Raw genomic sequence first — 23,070 nt, forward strand, 5'->3', positions numbered from 1 at the left:
CGTAGCATACTTTCTGCCAACCGCAACATTGCCACAGCCACCGGGGGAGGATCGGAATCACCCATCAAGTTGACCCCCTGGGAAGAAATCTGTGCCTCCACCATTGGAATGGAGAGTATAGAGGGAGTCGGAGGGATGGAGAAAGGAGTGCAGACATCCGAAGAATCAGGTAGGTGGCCCAAATAAAACAATGCCAAATCCACAATGTCCAATCATGTGAAGTACCATGTGTCCACATAGTGCAACAGAAACACATGGCCAGGAGGACGTCCACACACATTGGCCTGATAGCGCACTTTAAAACACACAATAAATACATAAATAATTAAAAACCCCAAAAACACCCACTACACGTGCAGCAGGCACACCCTAACTGCAGGCTGCCAAACAACTGCACCCTCACTCCACACACAAATGAAACCACCTCCAAGGCCCCGACCCAAATCACCCTCAGGTACCACCCCAATGCATGTGATACAATGCCATTCCAATTCCCACAGACCCATCAATAACCCTCGCCCTCCTTTACTCCACCACAGGGTCCGATCCAAACGACGAGCTTCAGGACACCCCTACCAGCACACCTGCAAAGAGGGCCAAGACCAACGGCCAAAGACCCTCCACCTCAGCTGCACGCATCAAGACACGGCAGCAGCACAAATCAGGTGGCAGCACAGAGGAGGGAACATCAACAGGCACCCCAGCAGCCAGCATGCCCACAACAGCAGCACCACAGGTCCCCCCAATGGATGCCACAGAAGGCACTGCCTCTGGTGGCAGCAGCACCATAGGTGACACCCCATTGATGGCAGCATGCTCCGACACAGAAGACGGGGATGTCGAAGTCAGATCCATCCATGACCTGTCCCAATCCCCCTGTCTGTTCCATCCCGTACAACACGAGGATACCACGCAGGGGCACCCACAAGACGACGACTGGCCATCCCCCACAAGCCCTGTGGCAGGGCAACATGAGGCGAACAGCCCCTCTGTGACACCACCGCAAATGGCCATGGCCCAGCAGAGGCAACAGTCCCTCGACCAGTTAATCGTGCAACAGCAGCAACTGGCCACGCTCCTCAAGGACCATGCCGATGAATGTGGGGGCACTATGGCAGACATAGAAACATCAACTGAGACACTTAGGGCAGAAATGGAGAGAAGTACAGAGACACTAAGGGCACAAATGGAGAGTAGCACCGAGAGCCTGAGAGTCCAAATGGAGAGAAGCACCGAGAGCCTGAGGGGGGAACTGCATGCGACGTCCAAAGACGTATGTGCCGAACTTGCCGCAGTGCGCCGTGTGCTCACTGAGCTCTCACAAACCCTTAGGGACATGCATGGACGTGAGCAGGCAGAGACATCATCCGTTGCAAGTTCCGTCCAGGGCAGCCCCCAACGTAGATCTGGGAGGAACCTGCGCTCCACAGGCAGGGGTGCCCCTGATACCCGCAGAGGGGGCTTGCAATAGCGACTGCCCACTGACAATGAGCATCTTTGGACACTGGTGTTCGGGGGGGGGGTAGGAGGGTGGAGGGGGTGTGTTGGGCTCACTTGGGTGGCGGGTCGATAGGGTGTTTAACATGATATCACATATGCCATCAACAATGCACGATCAACCAATGAGATGTGTGGACAATGATCTTTGTGTACTAGGCCATCATAGGCGTACAGTCCATATTGTGCATGTACCAGACACACACAGTGCCACGAGTACCGTGTCCATGTATCAGCCACCAGGCGTGAGTGCTAGAAGCATGCATCAATGAGATGCTGACGAATGTCACGGCCCTCCTGTGCCTCGCAGACTCCTTGAGGTGCTGCCACATCCCCACCCTCATCATGACCATCCTCAGGTGCTTGCAGTTCTGCGTCAGGGGGCATGGGCACATTTCTACGTACGCACATGTTGTGGAGCATGACACATGCCATCACCATCTTTGCAACCTTCTCATGGCGGTACAGGAGTGCCCCGCCAGACCTGCTGAGGCAGCGGAAACGAGTCTTCAGTAGGCCGAATGCCTGTTCTATGACTACACGGGTACGTGAGTGGGCATGGTTGTAGTCCTCCTCATGCTGGTCCAGTGGGTTCCGGACTGGTGTGAGGAGCCATCTCTTCAGTGGATATCCAGCATCACCTGTATGTGGACGATAAACGTATAATGTGGAATGCCATTGCTACGTACGCACACACACCACCCCCCCCCTTCCTGCCAGGTCATTGCCGAATCACATACCCCACATCATCATGCAGGAAATGAGACTCACCGAGTAGCCAGGATCTGTTCCCTGCGTGTCGCTCCATGTAGCGTGGTATTGTAGAGTTCCTCAGGACCATAGAATCATGGGTTGATCCAGGGAATCGGGCACAACAATGTGTAATGATCCTGTTGGAGTCACACACCATTTGTACATTCAGAGAATGAAATTGTTTTCGGTTGCGGTACTGGGCCTCCATGGCATGTGGGACGACCAATTCCACATGGGTGCAGTCGATGGCACCAATGCAACCCGGTATGCCGCCAAGTGCATGGAATCCCACTTTTGTGTTGGTAATTTCCTGCTCCGAGCGTGGTAGAGAGATGTAGTCGTCTGCGTGCTGCAGGAGGGCATCGAGCACTTGCAATAGTGTCCGTGAGAACAGTGGCTGAGAAATGCCATGCAACTGTCCGACTGTGTGCTGGTAGGTGCCTGTGGCCAGGAAGTGGAGTACAGACACCACCTTCAGTAGGGGTGGGATGGCGGTTGGGCTATCTATCATGCTGACAAGGTCAGCCTGTGTCATGTCCACAATGGCGGCTATGGTGTCCCGGTCCAAACGGTAGAGGGTGTGGATCTGCTCATCAGTGAGGTTGAACGGATGTGCTCGGAGGCGTGGGATTGCGGGCTGCCTGCGTGGTGGTAGTGGCTGTGCTGGCGGCCCTTGCTGGCCCTGCCTTGCCCTCCTCCTCCTCCTGCGTCTCCTCCGTGCGGCCGGTTGTAGTTGGTGTTCGTCTTCTTCTTGGAGTTGGAGTACTTGCAGTGCTATCAGGTCCCCCAGGGCCAACATCGCGAGTCCTGCCGGTAGCATTTAGGAGTGGGTGTGGTTGTGGGAGGAGACTGGGTGTGCAATTTATGTGTTTTCAGGCTGTATGGCCTCCACCTGTGGTGATTCATTCCACCTGTGCAAGCTGCTCTCCCCTTTGGCCGAGCACGTCCCGCACACAACGCTGCACTTCGACGCATGGCATCTTGCTATTGCAATCATGTATTTGTACTCGATGGCCGTGTAACATTGGTTGATATGTTCATTCGGCTATGGTCCCATTGTTTCACATGCAATCTATGCAGTCGCGAACAGACTTGTGAGGGGTCAGTGGAACGTAGTACTCGAGTGACGGTGGGCCCTCATGCATCACTGTACCGAGTTGCAACGACGTGCGGGGCGTCCCATTTGTGAGTGAAGGCAGTTGCCATTTTCACACACAGCCGCACTAGATGGATTAATTTGTGATTTCAAGCGGCCACAGATGCCTTTTCGACGTGATGTTGCAAATGAGGAATTCGAAGGGCGGCGCTTTCGGTTATCAGCTAGCGGCGAGGAGATGCCCACAGGTCTGACTGCAAATATAACGTTCTATTGTTCAATGTCCTTGAGACAGGGGCCATGGCGAGGATGCTATGATTGATATGAATAGTTTGGGATGCGCAATAGCGACGTGGGCGATGAGGCCGGACGTTCCCAAATACATGTTACTTCACAACACTGGAATTACGGGCTGGGGCACAGTGGATTTTGCAGGCTGCATAACGCACAGACTCAATGGATATTTCTAATGTTATGTGAGTAAATATTCAGGCGTTTTTATCCCGGGATGAGGGAATGATGAATGGATGCATGGACAGATGATTTGATACAGAGTTTGCCATGTACAGGGCTTCTTGGAATCTGTCCGCCTCCCCTGCGCTATGTGATGCAGGGCTGGCATAGTGGGACCATGGTCTATCTGGCCTTGTTGAGCCCTCCCTGTCTCGACGCGCCCTCAGACACTTGTGTCCATGCACGTTACCAATCCCATCTGATGGATTCTGTTTTCACAGACGCATGCACAGGTACACTCGTGTGTGATGGTGTTTACACCTCGATATAGATAGTTATGAGTCGCAAGTGGTTTTGGGGTGGTGATGATCCTTTGGAGTGGGCTAGCATGCATATGGCTGTGGATTTAGTGTGATCATTGAAGTGAGTTGTTCGAATGTAGTTCCGATGGCCATTCTGTTCTTTTTCTTTTCTTTTGGTTGACAGGTATCTCCTCCCCTTTTGCCACTGCCATCTGTATGCCACTCCTGCAGATGGCTTTTACTCCCGACACCTGCTGCTTCGTGTTAATCAGTGGAGCAGCATTACGATCTTATGGGACGATCGCCAATGGGCCACATGCCCTTACGCAGTACTAGTGGCTCGGAGCAACATTTCGGCCTTTCAGCTGGACTAGTGCCTCCCCATTGGGACGGCCCTGCGGTTCTGTGCGCTTCCATGTTGCCTTTTCGTACGTGAATGTGGCTCTGTGTACCATGATGGAACAGGGCGTCACACAAGAAGTAGCTGGTCATTTCTTGCGGATGCAGCCCACAATGGTGAAATGTGTTTTGGAGTTCATGGCCTAATGGCTGTATAGGCTTGGTGATTTTGTTGTGCATTAAATTTCTATTCTGATATGGGCCGTGTAGCGTTCTTCTTTGCAAGTGATGTGGCATGTTCCTATTTGGGGAGCGATGTATTGTGAGGAGATCTGCATTGGGTTCCAGCTTCGGAGTATAGTTGCGTAGTACTGTGCTGGGCGCGTTTGCCTACGAAGCCCAGTGAGGTCAGGGATGAGGGCTGCCAATATGACTGTTTGAATGATGTCATGCTCAGGGGCGGGGGATTAGGTTTTGTGTAACAGATGCCGGTCAGCCAGGTGGACTGGTGGAATGATGTGATTTTCGAAATATTGCTGGTCACAGGTGCCTGTGTTTGCGTGCGTTTCTTGGTGGGGGACTGTGGTCATGTCCATTGGAATGGCTTCTGTATTCGTGCCATCTGTGCCCTGCAGCTCCCATTGGCCCCTCTTGTGATTCTTTTGTTCGTTGGCATGCATGGGTGACTTGTACATTTCACTGGTTGCATTGTGACTTCATTGCACCTACGGGGAGTTGTACTATGTGGGCAGGGAGCGGTGTACAGGAACTCAGTTGGGCCGTTTACGGTTGATTCGCGATGCCGTACTTCTCGCCATGGCGGAATGGTACTTTCCGCCGTGCTTGATGGCGTTAGGTACATGTCCGCTAGGGTCGGAATTCGCGTACCCTTGCGCCATGGTGGTTTTTACGGTTTGGCATGGCGCGCGCGCGTACTTGGTGCAGTTAGCGTTGGCGTTCACTACGGTGTCGCTAATGGCATCGTACTTTGCGGTGACGGGTCATAGTCGCACCGAGCGCTATTCGATGGCGGTATTGCATTTCCGCCATCGTTTTTCGATTTCCGCAAGGGTCGTAATGAGGGCCTATATATTTTGCCTTTCACAAGCTGCAGTAATAGCATGTATTTTTTTTCCTGCCGTTGTCTCTGCTGCGATCATCACAAGACATTCCATCTCGATGTCCTCGGTCACTTGACAAAATACTTGTGCCTAAAAGCTTCTGTACAGTGTAGAAATATTTGACCATAGCACATCAAGTGATCGTTGACTTCATTTTGCCACAATGAATGCTTTGTTGTAATGTGTCTATCTTTCCCATCTCCATGGCATGCTGTCCAGGCGGTTTGTTTGCATGTATGAGGTAACGAGTGCTCAGAGTGTGGGATGTCCCGTGAGTGCGCTGGTTTCCCTATTTTGCCAACCTCTGAAGCCTGAAAGTAGATGCATGCAGGCTTGCCATGCGGCCAACTTTGCACCAGACCTGCAGATGAACTTAACTGGTCTGCTATTCAATCTCAGTTACCAGTTTAATAGTATCCACTGCGGAATAATTGCTCATTTTACTATAGCCGATATGATAGCTCAGTGGGTTGTGCACCTTCTTAGGTCGATAAATGAGTACCAACACAGGTTGAGTCATATTGTATGCATATTTGTTCTATAAAAAAAAGCTTAAGTAGAAGTGCTATACAATAACATTATCATTTGGCCTTGGACGTCTGTTTGCATTCACAGTAATTTGACCATATAGATCTATACACACAGCTATTAATGATACATATGGTGATCCATTCTTGTATGAAATGTATATCACATTAGTGAAATCATAATCATATTTTTCATAGTGCACTTAGGAACAATGCTACTTGGTGGCACTTCCTGTTTTGTCAAGGGGTGAAAGTTTGTGTTTCATTGATTCCCGGGATGTCACTTTGGGGTAGGGTGAAATGACATCACTTCCGGTGATGTCATCAGAGGTTAAGGGTAGTGAGGCGAGGGGTGGGCCACTTTTCTTTGGGTGTCCGGGCCTATTTCTTGCCCCAGTCCGACCCTGATGATGACCCCGTTCAAGGCACACATTTTCTGCACTTTTGAAGGGCTCCTTATGACAGGCACCTGTGGAGATGACAGGTTATGTCCTTGCAGGCGAGTTCCTCTGAAAGACATTTGGCCAGAATGTGTCTCATGTCAGACATCGCCCAACATGCGATTGGCTCTTCCCTCAACGCTAGCAGCCATAGGCGCTTAGGCTCGGACTAACCTATAGGACAATAGGGCAATGCCCGAACCAAAAATGCAAGTGGGAGCCAGTTCTTTGGGTGAAAGTGGGCCACTTATTTGGCCAGTGTGGGCCAGTTTGATGGGGTACTTCACTATGCGGCTAGCAGTTTTGACCAGTGTTGCTGAATAAATATTCTTTAAATTGCCCAATTTGCATTACATTTTATAAAACCTCACCCTTGGGTCACAAAAGGTATGAATTGCCATTTGCAACGGTGGGCCAATTTTTCACTGGTGACTGAGACAATGTTATGCCCCAGTCCGACCCTGCAGGCGCTGGGCACATGGGGGCAGAGGAGACAGTTGCCACTGTTCTCCTTGAGTGTCATTTTGGAGAATCTGCAACAACAAAAAAAGGAAAATCCGTGCAGCGCTCTCATAAATGATTGGGCGTGGCAGGGCCTCTGGCTCCTCTCCTGCTGGCAGAGGCGTTGCTAGGGAGGTGGGGGGGGGGCTTAGGGGGCTATGGCCCCGGGTCTTTTGGTTGTAGGCCCAGATAGAAGCTCAGGGGATAAAACTAAAAGGCTAGCTACCACTGGGTCCGTACAGTCCGACATTAGCGTAGCCCCGGATCTTTTTCAGACTAAGCAACACTCCTGCCTGCTGGGCTCAGGCTTGGTGAAGTGTTAGCATGCATCTTGCAAAATCAGCAAGTGCTCACTTTAAAGTCAGAGGGCCGCCTCATCATCACCTCAGCATTGCTTGGGTGTGTTGGAGTTAACAGGCCCAAGTTTGCGGGTGTGAGAGAAGGAGGGATTCCTAAAGTAGAATGCTGCAGATGCAGCTCAGCAGGCTAGGCGACTGTTGCTGAGATGTTCCAGTAATAGACCTGCCTGAAAATCCTACAGATTATTTTCCAATTCCTGGTGATACAAGTGCTGTTTCCATCCAGGGATGTTCTCGGTGCGGGAATTCATGCCCACCCACTGTAGCGAAAATAAAAATGTGGTTCTGCCCCTTGAGTGAAAATCAGAAGTTGGCATCCATGCAGCAGCTTTTCAGAAGCACCGGCCTGTCGGGACCACTCACAGTTTCCTTGTAGGCCAGTCCCTATTTGCTGGCTTGCTCTCCCTGGTGCGCACAGTATTTCGCCCATCCCTCCCTAACTGGCCTCCAAAGGGCCTTTTATGGACTACCTCGGCTGCAGCCAGCGTGTCGCTAACCCCCCTTGCTCTTTGCTCCTGTCCCCGCGAGGACAGCCCGGGTAGCTGGCCGGCTTTATATGGAAGCGCTGCCTGTGCCTGTGGGAGGAGAGCTTCAAAAATGTGGAACTGATGGATGCTTCTGGTCTTCGGAAACTGCGCATGCCCTTTCTGCGAGAGCCAACAACTGGGGGACTCTACTACAACCGCCCCCACCCGTCAGGTACAAATACTTAGGCCTTGAAAACAATGTTATTAAGGCACTAGCTGTAGATGGGATTTTCTTTAATACTTGCATTAACTCACCCACACTCGTCAGGTATTCTATGTATGTGGTATACACGGACATAGCTCCTAGAAGCAGATAGGCGCATACATTTATTGAATGAGATTCTGGACATAGAAGAGTGTGGTGAGAGGGACTGGATTACAGCAACCAGCATGTGAGAGATGACATGGGGTGTAAAATTGGGCCCGAGGACCCCGTTCTGTGGTGCCTAGAAGGGGCACTGGCCGGCGCTAGGACGCTTCCTGCATCAGCGGGCAATTCTGCTGCTTTGTCAAAGAGGCCATGAATCAGAGCGTGCGCCCCTTCCACGAGCAAGATACCAGAGCTGCGAGCTTCGTGCAATGACGCACCAACGCCCTCGGAATGGCGTCCTTTGTCTTAAAGAAGTATGAAGGCCCAGTCCGGTGCACAGCCGGGGCCACATCACGGAAGCTCTGCACTGGGGCAACTACACTTTTGCATGGTCCTAGCGCTACAGTAAAGTTAGACATAGTGCTAAAAACACCTTGGCTATATTAGAAAACCTTAGAACTATTTGTATGGTTTTGGCACTAGGGCAGAGTTTGCCCTTAAAAACCTATTCGTTCAATGCATTCTTGCGCCAGGGCAGATTGCCCTATTGCTAATCCGGAAGCTTGCCCTGGTGAAAACACGCTTTTTGATCTAGGGCAGTGTTTGCCTTAGTGCTAATATCATCTAAAATTGACCTTTGCCATGGTGCAAAGGTTTTCTAATGTGGCCAAAATGCTGATTGCACTAGGGCCCTAGTCCTGATACAGTGCAACATTGTAATCTGGCACCAAGTGGTGGAAGTTCCGCTAACAGTCTTTAATTTGGTCTTTAAAAAGTGCTTGTGGTTCCTAAGTAAAGTAACCAGATTTTAAAAATAAAAAACCGGGGCATGCCACCAACATAAAAGTAGGACTCATTTTTGACATTTACTGCCAGGGCTAGACTTTAGTAGTTTGGGTAAAAAAAGGGTTGGGGGTGTACTGCAGTGTCACACCCTCACGCCCCCAACCCCACCGCGGGTCCCCTCCCCCTCCTATGGCCATAAACTAGGGGCTTTCCTGTGACTGTAAGAATACTAAACACAAAGGAGCTTCTACTCCAATGGACCTTCCAAGCCTGTCTGTAAAGCTACTTCCTCAACTGTCGCTGTGGCACAGGGGGTTAGTGCTTTGGCTCCTAACTACAATGATGGTTGTTGGAGCCCACACAGGCTTTAAGTGTTTAAAAACGCCCCTCATGACATTTAATTTAGTGTGTAACAAATGAACTATCATTACACAGGAGGCCAGGTAGGGGCATGTCCAAGGAGTGACCTGGGGTGGCACATGCTACCCCTGGAATATGATTGGCCACTTCAGGGGCCACGCCATTGTCCTTAACTATGATTATTATGTGTGTGTGCACTCGTACTTCATGCCCTGTATAAGGCAGTGTCCCAATTGGAAATGAAGAGGGATGGTCGAATCCTACCCCTGCTCCCTATCCCACAAGATACATGGCCCGGAAGAAGAACCACAAATACCACGATCTCCCATAGCATTTCGGACCGATTCCTAGCACTCCAACCATTGACAAAAATACAGAAAGATACCCTCTACTCTAACCATACAACCCAGGAACAATGCAAACGGTACCCAGACTGGACAAGGAGCCTCAGGATGCAACAAAGTAGACTTCAATTGACAGCATCGACTAAAGCGCCAAGAAGTTAAGCTACTGACGTTGCTAGAGACACCATGACAAAGCAACGTTAGACACAAAGCACACGTGCAATAAGCACATCAGGACAGACTCACACACCTGAATACATGAAGAGCACATGTGGAATAACTCTATAAGTTAGAGGACAGATACATATACATACTGCCTTCAATTTATTATTTTGTCATTAGCTTAAACACAGCCACTGCAAGAAGCAAAAGATCCTCAGCAAGCTTACAGAGGCTTACATGTAGATTAACCCATGGAACTGCAGGAACACCTATGGGACCTGACAGAACCAATGTGTTACTAACGTAAAGAGTACTATAGAATAACACAAACGTGTAGAAGCCATGGCTTAGGAAAATTACAGTAGGCCACAACCGTCTCTGTAAGAGCTGAATTGAGATGAATTCAGACTGAGCAGGAGAGCAACCATGTGGGACAGGGCCAGCTGCCAAGGCCACCAAGATACAAGTGACATTCCATTCCCTGAACGCCAGTAACACCAGCTGCACTAATACGAATAAATCCACATAAATCGGAGTAATTCAGGGCTCCAGAAGCCCAAAACATGGTCTCTGAACACGTGACTCAGCAGCTTGAATGATGAATCGAAACCGACAAGGATCGGACTCACGCCGCCAGACAGAAGCTTGCAACAAAGTTGTTATATCAAGAGATGAAGGTTGTATGATGAGAAGGAGCACTCTAATAGTCTTTGCTGGTGCACACGAGTTACAATGCAGACACATAGTTATACTTATTACCTTGAAAAGGTACACCTCGAGCTGAGAACCATTTCGGATCCCAGGCCTGGGGAGACCAGCTCTAGCCAATCACAATTCAGGACCGTAAGGGTGGGTAGCAATGGGCAAGAACCAATGATCGGACCCTCACACTGAAACTTTGTTTAGTAACAGCGATATTGGGATGGGCCAGGCCTGACATCTGACATGAGAGAGCCAGTAAACTAACACATATAGGGTCGCCTGTAGGTGAACTACTACTCAAAACCCAATCCTGAGGGCGATAGGTTTTCTGGAGAGGGGCCCAGGATCGGACATCCACATGACACAATACTCTGTCAAAACTGGCCTGCGAGCCAGAGCTCACTGAGATGTCTAGGATTTTTGTCTATCCTTGTACTGATCCCTGTTGATTTTTGCTGTAATAAACCACAGTTTGAACTTACTGTCCGTCTGGGCCTGTGTTGCTTTTGGGGAAGGATTGAGTTGGGCCTTCCATGAGTTTTGAGTCCGCAAACTCCTAGTAGCCCTCGACCCTACCTCAGAGTTTGTCCCAACAGAACATCCCAGTCAAAGCTAGCCACTTGCAAGACCTTTGTAGTGCCAGAGACACTAGAAGATCATGTGCTGACATCCATGCCCTGATAATAAAAATAGGGGTACTAAGTGCTAAGCAACTGTCTAATCGTGCCACAGAGAGCCACCACGTTAGCACATGTTCCGTCAACATAAGAATTGGAACTCAGGATTTGGTCTGAAGTTAGGGTGTATTGGGGGAGATTGAAAGATCTTCCAACCAAAGGTTTTAGGTGCTTACACAAATGCAGGCCTTGACCTAAAGCAAAACCAGAGACTTAAAAGGAACACCCGGTTCCCCTTTTGTAGCGACACCGAAACACTCGGGGACTGATTTACAAAAAAGTTTTTCAAATATGAAATTCTTGTTGAAAAAGGCTTTTGTAAATCAGGCCTTCAGACTATATTACGTAGAAGGTGGACAAGTGGGTTCAGTATACAGGAGGGCACTGAAATTGAATCTCAATAAATCTATATGACAGTGCATCCATAGCCGGCTGGAGGCAGATGAGATTAGCAACAAGCCAACAATGAATGGAGTCGACTTATAGTCCATTGAGAGACCGCTCATCCCAGGGTGACCCTGAGTCATTCCCTCACCAACCTTTCAGCGTCCACCGTTGTACATTTTCTGTCACATAATATTAAGGGGGAAACCTCACTGGTTATTTTGAAAACAGAGTGGGGTCGAGTAGAGCGTGGTCTGCCGTGGTCCCTACAGCGCTGCAGTAACTTGACTGTGTATATTACAGGAGGCAGAGCACTGGTGTAGGACCTGGCTGTCAAGCCTTATCAGCACAGAAATATTCCAGAGTGGTGTGAGTGGAGAGTGGTGTGCGGTGGTCCCTACAGCGCTGCTGTAACTTGACTGGGTCTGTTGCAGGAGACGGAGCACTGATGCAGGACCTGGCTGTCAAGCCGTATCAGCCCAGAAATACCATGAAGCGGAGTAGGGTTGAGTGGAGCGTGGTCTGCTGCGGTCCCTTCAGCGCTGCTGTAACTTGACTGGGTCTGTTGCAGGAGGCGGAGTACTGGTGCAGGAGCGCCTTATCAGCCCAGAAATACTGAGAAGTGGAGTGGGGTCGAGTGGAGCATGGTCTGCCGTGGTCCACAGCGCTCCCGAGGTACTAAATATGTTTGCACAATACGTTCTTTGAAAGAGTTATTTTGGACGCTTTCGCCACAGTTCGTGGCGTAAGTTGAGTGCCTTTCTCAGGACCATAGAGGCTGATTTGTCTGGCCTGTATAGTGAAATGTTGTTAAAGTATGCCAGTTGTCTCTTGCAAATACCTGTTACGAAGTAAGGATCGGTCCTCCTGTTCACAGAGTCTAGCCGGCCCCCGCACTCTAAAAACAAAGACAGCAAAGAAAGTTACCAATGCCACGGAAGCTATGGCATCCGACATAAGGAACACTATAGGTGAGGCGAATGGCCTTGAGGGCTCAGTGAGAGGTAAAATAACTGCCTTTTTAAGATCCACATCAAAGGGCACCTCCAGAGTCAGTACCCATGCCGAATCTTCGTCATCCAAAATTGTGACTCCTGCACCTAAAAATGAAAGCTCAGAGCTTGATGTGTCAGATGAAAACACAATTGACAAAAACTCTCCCCTACACTTAGTTTTAAACTTGCAAAAGTAAACTAATATAGAAAATAATATCAACATAGCTATTGATGGTGACATATTAAGCTCCGACATCATCAAAATACCCTGTACAAGTCTATCTAACACCCCAGATCTTACCCAGATTGCAGAAAAGGTTTGTGCATCATCCCCAAAACGTAATCTGAACTCGAATATTTCAGAGTCTACTTTCAATGACCCTTGTTCAAAATCAGAATCATTGACCTTACTCAAGGCCCTATTCTCCCTCTGCAGTATATTGCATCAAGGTCAACAGGTAATAAATAACTCAAGGTCTGGTGAAATTGATTGATGTGGTATTATCCACACATGACCCATTCACGACGTATAATGGCATTCATGTTACTCAGCCTGTGGTGGATCTTGCTACACCTACTACCCTAAGGCTAGAGAATACTCTGCAGAATGAGAAGCAAGCCACAAACTCGAAGACTTTAGAGTGCAAAAAGAAAACTCAGAAAAGCAAACGCTTATATATTAAGAAAGGTGAGAACAAACGGTGTAAAGAGTCAGTGGCTACTGTGGCTATTCAGGACTTCGGGACCACATTCCTGAAAAACAGGTTCTGTCAGTAGACGGATACATGCTTCAAAATCATTCCGGCGATTAACAAAACTGCTACACATAAGAAACAGCAAGGAAATATCCTGACAAAATGGTTAAAGGTAACTGAAAGTAATATCATTGGAATTTAAGAAAGCCTTATTAACAATTCAAATGAAGGGACAATCCCTCATCAAGATCAAAGTAAGAATACCAAAATTACTGATAAGGAAATAGTCGATCATGACACGATTGGAGCCTTGAATAATGCTACCATAGATAATCGATATTGTAATCAATGCGACAAACTATCAACATTAGCTTCTTTGGAAAATGAGAATAAGATGACATTTAATCTACCATCTCTAAAATTGCCTAATGGTAAAATTAAAAGTATAAATATCTTGGATCACTATGCAAAGATGGCTGGCCGTACCGGAATTGCAGGAATGTCTTGGAACTGTTGCATCAAGTCTCTTATTTTGAAATTATAACTACTAAGGATATAACTCTGGTGGAATTACTGCGGGACTCAAGTGGTGCACACTGTGTGGTACTGCATCTTGTCTCCCCAATATTTACTGAAGTTATCAGGTCTCAGTCTACAAAATGTTTGAATATGGGATCCAAATTTACAAAATATGTAAATCATCCTAGCATGGCCATGCAATCTGGTCAGTCAAAATTCCCATTACAGATGAACAAGTTAACACTATTGTTTCCAAGGTATGTGCATCACTATGCTGTTGCACTGACTCATCGATCAATTGAAATGGCGGTTCTATGGTTCATACTGATATTGACGAGGTAGAGTGACTGAAAAAAGATTAACCATTTGACCATCATATCCTGGAACACAAGAGGCTTTATGTCTTTCGTGGACAATCCCAAGCGTCTAAACTATTTATTGTCTGCTGATATTTTTTTTCTTCAGGAAACTTGGTTGAGGGAATTCTATATGGACGGTTATATTATTCATCAGACTCTTGCTCAAAGAAATACATCTGGTCGACCCTTTGGAGGCCTAATAATGGGAATAGCCTAACATTTAAAGGCTACTAAATTTATGAGTCAACTACAATGTCATTTTGTTCAAGCAATCTGTGTACAATGGGTATCAAATGAAACTGCTTGTAGGTCCTTTTTTGTTAATGTCTATAACCCGCCTGATAATCTCAAAACTGAAATCATCATTAATCATATTGAACAACTGATAGAAGCATGGTCACTTGATCATGATAGTGACAAATTCTTTGTTATTGGTGAATTCAATTTTCATATACCAACCGTAGTCGGGAATAGAAAAAATATATTTTCAAAGGTTATTGTTTGGAAAAAGAATGAACATGAGATGTGTACCATTTCCTGTGAAGAAATGAAATTGATGGGAAAAGGGGACGATTGGTTGAATTTCATCTATTTACACCGACTATTTCAGCTGATGACAATGGATGATGACTCTACATGTTATACTTGGTCAAAATCTAAGACATCATGTAGTCATCAAATTCTTATTGGACAATTTTATGCTGAGGAAGAATTAATGTTTGAGAGGTGACTACTATATTTATAACACAGAAAACAGCCTTAGAGGGTCAAAAAGCTGCTTGAAGAAATTTAGTGACACCATTATGCTGTCACTAATTAACAACGAATTTCCCAGTTTTACGGAATCGAAACAGTACAATGAGATAGTGACATTGTATTATGACTAGTTTTTTATGAAACAGACAAATAAAATTACAATAAAGGCAAATATTCAGAATAAAATGAAGGATGGTGGATTAAAGGAAAGAATTAAGAGCCAACATAAAACAGATAATAAAAAGAGTGCTATGGTGATTTATCATCTCAGCAAAGTAATATTAAGAAATTAAACGTAAGATTTAAAAACTGGATTAAATTGCATAGAGCATCTAAGACCTCTATTCAGTGGTAAAGAGCTCTTAAGGAGAGAGATTCCTGCAACCTTTGGTATATAACCAAACATATAATAACTGTGGGCTGGGTGAGCGAGAAATTAATCCTATCAAAAATGATAAATGGGCAGATTACACCTTGAGTATGTATTACCAAGTGTATTTGCCTGAAGTCAGAATCGATTATAAGGCCATTAAAGATAAAACTTCTTTGTGAGTATGACATTGAGTAGGCTATTGTACGATTGAAACCATCCAGAGCCCCAGGCCCTGATAGATTACATGATGCTCTGTTCAAGAAAGATCTGAAGAACGGGGCCCATGTACTAATGGTCCTTTATTCTAAAATCATTAAAACAGGCTCATTATCCAAAACCTGGAATACTTCGATTTTAATACCCATTAATAAAAAAGGTTCTTGTGACTCTTCAGCAAGTTATCGTTTGCTAGCCATGCTAGATGCAAGATATTTTCGCAGCTGTTTTTGTCTTATATTAATGAGTAGATAAAGGAGAACAATATATTAAAAAATCAGCAGCTAGCTTTCAGAAAGGGGTCTGGAACGGTGACAAGTCTTTGGACCTTAATGTATTTCATTAGGTCGAGCCTAAGTAATAATAGTACATCATTTTACGTTTGTTTCATTGACTATACAAAAGCCTTTGACTTGATAAACTGCCTTATTTTGTGGTACAAGATGGACAGATGGGCATTACATCCCCAGATTCTGTATTTTATGAAATCGCTATATACAAACATACAGGTACAAATTACAATTAAGCAGAATTCATCAGGATGCCCTTGCAAGTTAACCATGGCTTAAAACAAGGGTGCACGCTAGCCCTGGTTTTATTCAATATATGTATGGCGGATTTAGACAGCATAATGGAGAAATGCAGAAATAATGTGCCTCGGATTGAACAGCGAACAGTATTGTGGCTAACATATGCCAACACTATTATTATTATTATTGACCAAACTGCCATTGGACTAGAGCACAGGCTTGAAGCTTTGAACCAATTTTCCACTAATAATGGTTTCATTATTAACCTTAGTAACACTAAGGTTATGACGTTTAAGAAGCGTAGAAATAGTATTAAGAAGTATAATTGAAACCTGCAGAATACCCCTGTTCAAGACGTAAATATCTATACATACTTTGGGGTGCAGATTCATAATACTATGAGTAAGAAGCTAGTTGCAGACTCTATAATAAACAAGATTGTGGTGAAGTTCCAGACAATTCAGTCCTTTATTTATAAATGAGGTGGTCAATTCCATTGAAGGCCTCTTGCAGTTATATAAGGCTTGTACTGTACCAGGTATTCTATATGGCCTGAAAATATTTACAATTGGAGAACTGAATTGGCTGAAAAAATCTAGAAGGAAAAATTTGGAGGAAGGCGTTAGATCTCCCTAACTGTGTGCCTGGTGAAGTGATCTGCTTGGAACTGGGACTGATGTCAATACAGATTCGGAAAATTATGTCAAATTGCCTATTGCACTTGAAAATATTCAATGAACATGATAACTGCAGGTCTATTTATTCGTACTTCTGAAAACAAATATATGTCCTAGCTCCTCACCAAATGCTAAAACTTTGGATTGTTGAGATTGCTGTATTCTTAAATGAAATTAGTTGTGCATTTACTGGTCTTGATAATATAACACTGAAGAAAAGAGAAATTAAGAAAAAGGTGCAGATCTGGATTTTTTTTAAACAATCTTTTTTAATAGGGTCACCTAGCAGCTATGTTAAAAACGTGCTTAACTCTAAAGTCAGACCTTTTATCAAATGTCTTAGAATAAATCAACTCTCTACTTTGTCAAAAAAGGGTGCTTGGCTTCACATCCCTGTTGAGGATCGAATATGCAGCTTATGTGGTTTATTTGTGAAGACTCCAAGGCACTTGTTGACGACTTGTAAAACTCTTGAACAGATGTGTACGAGGGGATACGGTACATTGACACATGATTCATGCTTTATACAAAGTGATCGGTTCTAGAGCAGCTTATATGCAGCAATAATCTTGTGATTACTTTCGCTATGTATTATATGTGGCAAGAACTATGTATTATATGTGGAAAGAACTCTTATGTTTGATGTGACATTTTATGTGCAATTGATTGCTTTTTATAATGTTTATTTTTTAAATGCTGTTTATACGTTATGTGATTAATATGATGTTAATTTATGTGTTAAAGGTTTTTAAACCTGCACAAATGCATCCAATCAGCCTCCCTGAAGATTGCTGAGGCATGAAAGCGTGCTAGGAGGAGAACTTCTTTGTACTGTTTGAGCTTACTGCAGCTGGGACCCAGAGTAGCACCCCTGCCACCCCTCTTGTTTTGTTTGCACATCTACCTGGAGACTGGGGCTCCAGAGGGGCTGCACCTGGGCTACTCTTGTATAACTTTGGAGTTCCATACTGATGGCTACTCCATCCCCCTCCCCACTGAGGGCTAACATTGAAAATGGGGGAGAGTTGGATCCTGGCTGGCTTTACACTACAGTTTATCGGAATCCTCTGCTGCCACTGCCGGTACATGCCAAAGGGATTTAACCCTGCACACCTGCATCCATTCAATCTCCCTGAAGATTGCTGAGGCATGAAAGTGTGCTAAGAGGAGAACATCTTTGCACTGTTTGAGCTTGCTTCAGCTGGGACACAGAATAGCACCTCTGCCACCACTCTGCAGAAATACAAGTACTCTCTTTCAATATTATTCTGCAAACCTTCCACACCAAGCTCCAGCAGACAGCTTGCGCATCAATTTCGGGCAGGCAGGCCTCACTGTTATAATTTGTTTCTGTATTGGCTCCAGGAACATTGCACTTCAAGTTTCAGCATGCACCACCTCTTACTACACCCAATGTGTGCAAAACCTCCAGGACCATTGCACTTCTAGCTTCAGCTTGCACCACCTCTTACTAATTCAATGTGTGCAAAACCCCAGGAACATTGCACTTCAAGTTCCAGCATGCACCACCTCTTACTACATTCAATTTGTGCATAATCTATGAACCTTACTATGGGTGGTGCCAGCCCCTGGCGTGGGAGGGTTTAACACGCACTTCCATAAGTATTTCTGTACATTCTTTCAGAGGTTCTTTTCAGGGAAAATGTTATTATAGTTTAAAATCATGCACAAAACATGACGTTATCGCATTACATTTACAGCGTACATTTTAATGTAAGATTATTAAAAAGAATAAAATGAAAAGGGACAAGCACTGTATTTCCAGCAACAATTACTTTGGCCATCAAAGAACTCAAAAGTCAAACCAAAAGCAAAAAATCTAAATACATCCTCATATACAAATGACTGAATTAGAGTTATAAATAACTAAAGGAGGACTCAACTCATCTGGAGGTGGGGGCATTTCACTGTTATTGGGCTTTGTGTCTTCAAGTGAAGGTTCGGTGTTTGTTCGGGGACTCAGTTGCATGGAACACTTGTCCTTCCGGGATACATCCTGTGAGGGGTGAGCATCACAAGTGGTGTTCGATTTTCTATTGTTGTGTAGCGCACTGTGTGACCTGCATTGTCTCCAAGTGTACGGAAAAGTATGGCATATGGATTTGGTTATGGTGAAAAGAGCCTGATTGAGGACTCCAAGGTGTGGGTCCCTTTACCCCAGAAATGACGCTCCCCGAAGCAAGAACCATCTGGCCAAATGGTTGGGCACTAGGTTCGAGAGCACTTAACTTTAGCTGGTCCGATCTGATCCGTCTTGGTCAGATGTGCTCTTCTGGTGGCCTCTGTTAAAGGAGATGGCTTTTTTTTTATCAATCAATCACTTTTATTCGGCAAATGTCAATTTCCATAATGGAAGCAAATACACAACGACACAAACATACAAATCAAACATGTATAATATATCCTCTGGAGATATCATTTTAAAATGATAGCAGTTCAAGCCATTTTATAGCTGAATTTCATTAGTAATTGATTCCGAAATCTATGTGTAAAAAAAACCAAGCTGAATATAAAATGTCTTGAACAGTAATCACCTGAGAACATTTTAGAGCTTCAAAGGTTGTTCTTATCTCTTAGAATTGGAAGACACAATAATATAAAATGCACTTCATTTTCTGTTAAGGCCGTGCAGAACGGCCAGTGAGCACTACTACCTATGTGACACTTACAGGTGCGTGGGTCTGACAGTATTACATTATGGGCCTGATTTACAAACATGTTTTAACATGGGACAGTCCCATTGAAAACATTTTTGCATATAAGGGCCTTAGTCTCTTAAAAAAAATTAAACACAGGCTTCTAAGTATGGCTAATCCAGTTCAAATAGTGTTCAAAAGCAGTGTTATCTTCAAGCAGGAGATATTTCACTGTACCGTTACTAAACGGTACTTTTGTCCAAAGATTTCTCATAGACCATTTGCTGTAGGCTTTTTTGATATTAGATATATCTAGATACCAACGGGGCTCAAAACCTACTGTGAACAGAAGGTTTTTTATGTGTTTCAACCAATCCCCATACAGTCTTCCTAATCATTGTTTTGTGTTTAAATGTTTTTATTTAAATCGCATCATACAAGGCATCATATAATCACATTATATCGTGTATCAGTTCTGAACATAATGATATAAACTTAACTATTGAGATATAAGAGAGCCTTGTATGAGTACATATTCATTAATCGTTAACATTTTTGATTTTAGGGGGTATGCGTATACATGTACAGACAAGGACATGATATGACAGGAACAGAGCATACACAGGAGGAGTGATGAGTTTAAGGAGGGGGAGGGGAAATGGGGGAAGAGTGTGCAACAGGTATTATATAAGTGACTATTAAACCACCGAGGAAAGTGCAAGAAATCCAGTATAAGGTTTCCATTTTAGTTCATGTTTACGTAATAGAGACACACAGTAGAGTCATTACACCTTTCTATTCTGTGAGTGTTGCACATTGAATTCCACCGCATTTTGTAATGAAGTTTATCTAGATTCCTCCAGTTGTTCTGATAGCTAACATAATACATAAAACAAACAAAAAGTGTTTGTGTCTGCTTGTAATATTTTGAACAATACAGCTTCCAGCAAAAAGAGCTTGAGGACAGAAGTCAATTGAAATGTTGAAAATACTTTTGATGGTTTTCCAAATATGAATCCAGAAGGACGAGACAAATCTGCATTCAAGAACGATATGTTTAAAGGATCTAGGAAATTGATGGCAGCTCCACCAATTGTCATTTTGCGTGAGGCCACACCTGAAAAGAAGTGAAGGGGTAATGAATACTCTGTGATGGAAAAAGTACATAGTTTGTAGTATATTAGCCGAAGTTGTGACATTAGATATGTGGTTCCAACTTTATGCCATTCCAGTTGATTATCCCTTAGTATACCATCTTGTTGCAAGGCTGAGAAGTAGTCATGCAAACTGTGTGTAGAGGAATTTTGCTGAAGAATTTTATAATATGGACAGGCAAATTTTCAACAATTGCATCAATAATGGACAAGAATCGTTGCCGAAATGAGCGTGGAACATTGAATCCATCAACAAGTACATTAAAGTTAAGTGGAACACCTTGAACAAATAGCTGATCAAGATATTTGATATCCAGAGAGAGGTATGGCCTCCAAAAAAAGATTTTTTATTAATTCTAATTAAAGGGTTAAACCACATTTATCATGAGATGCAGTGATGGGACTTGGGAGTTGTGGAGAATAAGTCCATTCTGAGGTAACGGGCAGATAGAATTGTACTTGTACATTTAATAAATCTAATTTTAGCTTTAATGTGAAAGCAATCAGCAAGACTTAGGGGGATACCATCGCTCTCTCTTGGCATAACCATTGGGGTATATCATTACAATGTTCATGGGTAAAAAAATCTCTGAACTTGCTTTAACACAAACATTATATGCAAAATTCCTGAAATCAGGAAACCCAACCCCTGCCGCTGCCCGTGGTTGTTTGAGTTTACAGAGTGGCAATCTATGTTTCTTTTTCCTCCAAAGAAATTTAGCCAAACAGGTATCAATGGATTTAAAGAAAGAGGAGGGAAGAGGTAGGGGTAACATAAATAGAAGATACAAAATAATTGGTGAAATCATAATTTTGATGGATTCTAATCTACACCACCATGACAGGTAAAGAGGAGACCAGGAGCTTGGGTGTTCCTCTCCTCTAGAAAGTAGTGAAGCAGTGTTGTGATTAACAATGTCTTTGATAGAGGAGGAGATATGTATACCAAGATATTTAAAGCCGTTCGGACACCATTTCATACCTGATGATAATATTTGATGTTTGGTACAATGTACATTAAGAGGTGACATTTCCGACTTGTCTGTGTTCAGTTTGTATCCTGAGACAACAGGGAATTGTGAGATAATGTCTAAAATATGAGGCAAGGAAGTATCAGGATCTTTAAGTACTAATAAGACCTCATCAGCATATGCTGCTAGTTTAATTTGTATATCACTACATCTTATGCCTTTTATGCTAACATTTTGGCATATTCTTTCCAAGAAAGGATTCTAGGGCCAAGATAAACAGGAGAGGGGACAGCGGACACCCTTGGCGTGTGCCTCTAAATAAAGGAAAAAGAGGGGAAATATGTCCATTAATGAAAATAGAGGTCATCGGATCAGGATAAAGTACTTTGACCATTGCTAAGAATGGGGTTTCAAGACCACGCCATTTGAGAGCTTCGAACATATAGTTCCATTCAACCGGGTCAAAAGCCTTCTCAGCGTCAAGAGCAATTACTGCGTAAGGGTCTTTGGAGCCATGAACAGAGTCAAGAGAGTCTAGAACCAATTTTATGCTTGTAGAGGATGATCTACCTTTAATGTAGACTACTTGATCCTATTTAACTAAATTAGGTGTACCAGTAAAAATCTGTTTGCTAAGAATTTCGCAAAGATTTTACAATCTGTATTAATGAGGGAAATGGGCCTATAACTTTAAGTTCAGGGTCCTTACTGGGTTTGGGGAAAACTATGAGCATGGCTTCCAAGTATGATCCCAAAGCCCTGCTATCTTGAATAAATTGGGAAAAGAGTTAATTAAGTTTAGGTACTAAAATGTCTTTCAAATGTGCATATATATATGGAGTATCCATTGGTTCCAGGAGCTTTGCCTTTCTCGAGGTCTTTGATGGCTTTATGAATTTCACTAATGGATATGGGAGCATTGAGCGACTGGACATTATTTAATGGATACGATGAGTGAGGCGTTGCATGGAGAAATTTCTGAATGGGCTCATTATTAGATGTTTCGGAAGTATATTGTTTCTTATAGAAATCAGAAAAAACCTTGATAATTTCTTTATCTGAAAACTTTCTATTGCCCAAGCAGTCTTTAATAACTGCAATCATGGCTTTTCCTTTTTGAAGTTCCAGGTAAGATGCTAGGGACTTGCTCAATCTATTAGAAAGTTGGTGGATTTTAGTTTTATATTTTAAAAGGTCATCACAGGAATATTGGGTTACAATTGTATTGTATTGAAGTCTAAGTTTAATGATTAAATTTAAGATTGTTTCAGAGTCGGGGCATGTGTATTGGGATTCCACAGCTTTAAGTTCTTTCAAAATGTTCTCTGACTCCTGTTTAAGCAGCTTTTTTTATTTGCTGCAAAGGAAATGATGGGTTCTTGAAGGACCCCTTTATAGCAGTCCCAGTTGTTGGTAACTGAGTTGTCTTGGCTTAAGTTTCCTGAGAAGTAGCTATCTTGCTGCTGTATTATGAAGGGGCTTCATCTTTGAGGAGGGCTGGGTTACATCTCCATCTATTAGAGTGTCT

The sequence above is a fragment of the Ambystoma mexicanum genome, chromosome 3q, assembly GCF_040938575.1.
Source record: "Ambystoma mexicanum isolate Mex_15411 chromosome 3q, UKY_AmexF1_1, whole genome shotgun sequence".
In the NCBI taxonomy this organism is placed as follows: domain Eukaryota; kingdom Metazoa; phylum Chordata; class Amphibia; order Caudata; family Ambystomatidae; genus Ambystoma; species Ambystoma mexicanum.